We start from the raw sequence: 5660 nt of genomic DNA, 5'->3' as shown, positions 1-5660 counted from the left end.
TGTCTGAAGAAAGACATGTTCCAATCAAAGGAATTTGTCTTGTTTCTATTAGGCGGAGCCCTCTTTACCAATATATGAGTGCAGAATGCTTCTCCAAGTATATAGCCGAGGAGAGTTGCTCCCAGTTTCCTGTGGTACCACATACACCAGAAATCATTTGAGGACAGCTGAAGGAGGAAGACGGGGAGGGGAACCAGTCTTTGATTTTTTTCATGATTTTACTCTTAAGGATTGGTTGGTTGCTGATTTGTTAAGAGTGCCCTACTTTCCTCTTTATATTCTTTGCTTTCTTTTCTCCCACAGCCTCAGCTGGCTGTGGTGGAAGTCTGGATGACGGAGGGGGCGGGGGACATTCTGGATCGCTTGCCCTTTATTTCCCCCCTTAGAAAACTGTGCACATATGATTTCTTATTTTCAGTCTTGTCACAAAGCTGCAGGCAGTCAGCTGCCTGAGAAGTCATTTTGATGAGGCTGATAGAGCCCTTCCCATCTTCTACTGCCTCTTCAGTGAACAGCCTAGGTCAGTGTTAGAAAGAACTAAAAATAGCTGGAAATGTTCTAACTAGTCATCCTCAAGTAGCTGGGTCACATGAGGCACCAGAAAAGAGAATCATGGAGTCTAACATACAGCCCTGAGAACTGCAAGTGCCTGTTTGCTGAAAGCCTGTGTATGATTTTGGCAGAAGAGCAGTAGATGCACATACACTCATACACACTTGGTATTGTGCACATGCACTGCACATGCAATGAGAAAACACTGCAGAATCTTGTGGAAAAATAAAGTGCCAGCTGTTTATCTAGAGGTTGATGAACAGTGGTTCTTGGAGGGCCCTTCTAGAGAAAGTCATATAAAGCCAGATCTGAGGGTGCCTATCTGGCTCAGTTGGAGGAGCACACACCTCTTGACCTCAGGGCTGTGAATTTGAGCCCCATGTTGGATGTAGAGATTACTTAAAAAAAAATATATATATATATATTTTAAAAAGCTTGGAGTGAGAAGCCTCATGTGGACAGACATAAGGGAAAATGTCCTTTCTCTTGGCTGCTGCAAGGTGGTCAGGAAGATCAATGTGGTAGTCTGTGGAGTCACATGGCCCTGGCTGGAAATTTCACTTGTTCCTTGCTAGATGTGAGGCCTTAGATATGTTGCTTTCTATCTGCTCATCAGTTGTTGAAGAGATGAAGGAAGATCATTCACACAAACTACCAGGCATGCTTAGCACAGAGTTGCCAAGCATGATTGTTAATTTCTTTCCTTTCTAGTCTTTCTTTACATAGGAAATGGCACAGCAAGCAAGTCTGTTAACTCACTGCATTCTTGAAGCTCATCTAAGTTACACTTGGAGCCCCTAAACTTGGCTTAGAAACTGCTTGATGTGAGACTTCCTGGAGAGCTAGCTATGGTTTTGTGACTATGAGGCCAGGTAGGTGATGCCGTACTTGGGCCAGTTTAGGTCAGTTTTTTTCAACCGCAGATCGTGACCGTTAGTGGTTCAAGAAGCCAATTTTGTGGGTTAGAATCAGCACTAGAGTACAGCAAGAGCAGGGAAGAACCAAACAGAACAGACGTAGCAGTATTGGAGTGCACTGCACGAAGGGGTTTCAGTAATATACGTGTATGTGTGTGACTGGCTTGTACTTTAGGGAGTTCTAACCACCCTAGGAGGTCAGGCCTTCTGAATGGTGAAATCCTGGGACCTTCATGCCACTTGTAGTTTTGGGAGCTGTTGAAGCATGATCATATTCAACGTTTTCTGGGTAAAGCAGAAGGAAATGCCAGTCTGTGATTCCCCTACAACATGCAGGTATACAAGAGCTACTTGAGAGGTTGACCAGTTTCCACTGATCACTTTTTGGCCTTAAAAGATATTTGGCTCAGGTTAATGAGAATCTGCAGGGGGCGGAGCAGATGTGCAGTAGATGAGGCAGCCGGAAAATGAGATGTGGCTTGACAGTGGAGGGTGGAGTGAGGTGGAAGTGAGGTGGGATGATGAAACCTCATTGACCAGCATGTCATTGTTCAATGTGTGCTGTGTCTCACATGTCGTTACACAGGTCAGGTGCTGTTCCTGCCTGGAGACAGTAAGGTATCTGGTGGTGGGAACAGATAAAGATCTGCCAAAGATCTCGTTTTATCCAGTGAATCATAGTTTTTGCCTGTCAGCATTTAAAGTGTTTCTGGAGAAGGACAAACATTATATGGTCTCATTCATTTGGGGAATATAAAAAATAGTGAAAAGGAATAAAGGGGAAAGGGGAGAAAATGAGTGAAAATATCAGTGAGGGTGACAGCACCTGAGAGACTCCGACCTCTTGGAAACGAACAAGGGGTAGTGGAAAGGGAGGTGGGCGGGGGGTTGGGGTGACTGGGTGATGGGCGCTAAGGGGGGGAACTTGATGGGATGAGCACTGAGTGTTATGCTGTATGTTGGCAAATTGAACTCTAATAAAAAAAAAAAGTGTTCCTGGACACAACGTGGGATTGAAATAGCTTTTTAACTATTTGTGGTACAGATATTATTTTGTTTCCTGTTTTTAGTTTTAAAACTAGCTGAGGAGAGGAATAAGTATGTATATGTATATATCTGTAATGTGTATATATACACACATGCACATGTACACATGCATATATACACACATACTTAACACACACAATGCTAAATTAAGTTGTTATTCAGTTACATAGTCCTAAGTTGTTTTTCAATGGGCCAGTGGCTCTTGGTAGCTGAAAGCTCTTCCCACCTCCAGCAGTTGGAAAAACTCCTTTCTAGAGGAGTCCTGGGCACAGCACTGTCTTGTCTTAGGCCAGTACTTCTAATTCCATTTATCAAGAATGCTTGCCATTTCTTGATAATAACCGTTATACTTGCCTCTTTTGTAGCATATAACAGAAAAGTATATACCTAGAATTCTTCTGTATGTGGAACTTGTTGCTAGAAGTCTCCTTAGAAGTTTATTTTTCCAGGTTATCATATCTGAGGAGGAGTGGAAAGGACACATTTTGACATGTTAATGATTTGCAGGGCCTGGAAATAATATGAAATGTGTCCTTTTCCCAGAGCTAAGTCATTCTCCTCTTTGCTCCCTGTTGGAAAAATACAGTGACATTCCTTCCTCAGGCAGTCTAGGGTGATGATGACAAGTTGTATAAATCTCACAGACCCATTCTGGGCCATCTTTCACTCTGACTTGCTCTCTAAGCAAACGGGAGAACACTGCTGAAAGTTTAGAAAAGAGGTGATAGGGATGAAGTCCTGAATCAGTGTTTGGATAGTGTTATATATAGGGCAGTGGTTCTCAACCAGAGATGATGGGTGTTTAAGAATTCTTTGGTGGTTTATCCAAGTTACAAGGGCCTTTTCTGCGGTCATAGTGTGGCAAGTATCAAATGTTCAGGAATAAATATGGTTCAGAAAAACCCCACATATAATTCTCACCCTATCCCTTTCCTACTCTACCTACTGATACAAAGGGTAATGCACCTAAGCCCTGCTGAAGATACAGAGAATACATGTGGAAATGTAGAAATTGGATACAAGAGAGTCCAGAAAAGAACCAACAGCAGGTCCTGTTTCTGCTAAAATGTCCCCTGGCATGCCAGAAGTGGCTTCCTGGGCATCACCATGCTCTGGGGGGAGACCAAAAGAGCTCTTTGCCAGAGGCACATATTATCCACAAAGCTTGGTAAATAAAGCCAGGAGCACATAGCTGGAATGCTATGTTCCTTGTGAGTGCCACTTAGTTGGCACCATTCCGGAGCCCAGTGATGCAACGTGTTGTTTCAGCCTGCCTGGGTCAGCAACACTGAGCAAACAGGTCATCTGATTTAAAGGAAAATAGCAATTTGTTTTTTTAAATAAATTGCTTATTTAGAAAGTATTTTTGACTTTTTTGCATCTTACATTTTAGATAGATCTCTTGTAACCAGCAAATGCTTGGATTAAAAAATTCCCCCAGGGTCGCCTGGGTGGCTCAGTTGGTTGAGCATCTGCCTTTGGCTCAGGTCATGATCTCATGGTCCTGGGATCGAGTCCCACTTCGAGCTCCCTGCTCGGGGAGCCCGCTTCTCTCTCTGCCTCTACCCCTGGTTCATGCTTCCTCTCTCTCTCTCTCAAATAAATAAATAAATAAATAAATAAAATATTTTAAAAAATCCCCCAAACCATTCTCTTTTAATGGATTTTATGTACACACAGAATATATGTTTGTATTACTCATATATGTCACATATTTGTAGAATGTATCATTAATCTTTTAATTTTGCTATTTGTCCCACTTGTTTTTTTCTCCCATTTTTAGACTTCTTTTGAAATTTAAACCTTCCTATTTGAAAATAACATACTTTGTTCCTATTCGTCTTAATTCAGCATACATACTTAACAAAGTCTGAAATCAATGAATAAATTTAATCTCCTCCTGACAATTCAATCACTTCAGAACACTTTTTTTAAAGATTGTATTTGTTTATTCATGAGAGAGACAGAGAGAGGCAGAGACACAGGCAGAGGGAGAAGCAGGCCTCTCACAGGGAGCCTGATGTGGGACTCGATCCCTGAACGGGGATCACACCCTGAACCAAAGGCAGATGCTCAACCGCTGAGCCACCGAGGCGTCCCATCTCAGAACACCTTTAACTCCATTTACCTTGTTCCTGAGTTAGGCTATAGTTGTGGAATTTATATATTATTTAATTAAAACCCATAAGACATTATCATTATTTCATATAGCCAATTTTGTTTCATTTATCCATAAATATTTACTACTTTTATTGTTATTTATTCTTTCTTTTCTTATAATTTCCCTTAGTGAAGGTATATTGGTGGCAAACCTTCAGTGAACGGTTTCGTGATCTGAAAATGTCTTTATTTTATCCTCATTCCTGAAAAAAAATTAGTAGTGGGAATAGGGTTCTATGTTGGCAGATATTTCCTTTTAGAACATGGTCCTTTTGGGACATAGCATTATCCCTGGCTTCTATTGTTGAGAGTTCAGCTGTCAGTCCCTTTTAGAATGCCAACCTTTTTCCTCTGGCTGCTTTTAAGATCCTTTCTTGGCCATTATTGATTTGCAATTTCAGTGATGTGTCTGGGTACTCACTGAGCTTCTTTAATCTTTAGATTGTTGCTTTTTTCTTAGAAATTTGGGTAAATCCTGAGTGCTTATCTCCTGAAATGTAGCTTCTAGACATTTTCTCTTTCTTCTTCTGAGGCTCTGATTAGACACATATGTTAGGCCCTTTCATTCTTCCTCATTGCTTAACTTCTTTTTGATTTTGTCCATTTTTAGAGGGGGGGAAGGGGGGACAGAGGGAAAGGGAGAGATCTTACGTGAGGGTCAATGTTATGACCTGGGTTCATGACCTGAGCTGAAATTAAGAGTCAGATCTTTAACCAACTGAGCCAGCCAGGCACCTTGTCCATTTGTTTTGTGCTCATGCTGCAAAATGTCTTCTGAGCTGTCTTCCCTTCTGTTCCCTCTGCAGCTGTCTAATCTGATTAATTTATTTCCATAAGTTCTATTAATCCCTTTTTCAAATCTGTTGGGTCGTTAAAAATTTTCCTGTTCCCTCCAGATATTTTCAAGCTACTTTATTTTCTAAAAAAACATTAATCTAGCTATTTTAGAATGTCTCATAATTTTAATATCTGAGCCTTCTATGG

Source organism: Vulpes lagopus, chromosome 11 (assembly GCF_018345385.1).
Source record: "Vulpes lagopus strain Blue_001 chromosome 11, ASM1834538v1, whole genome shotgun sequence".
NCBI classification, from domain to species: Eukaryota; Metazoa; Chordata; class Mammalia; order Carnivora; family Canidae; genus Vulpes; species Vulpes lagopus.
Note: the sequence above shows the minus strand (reverse complement) of the source record.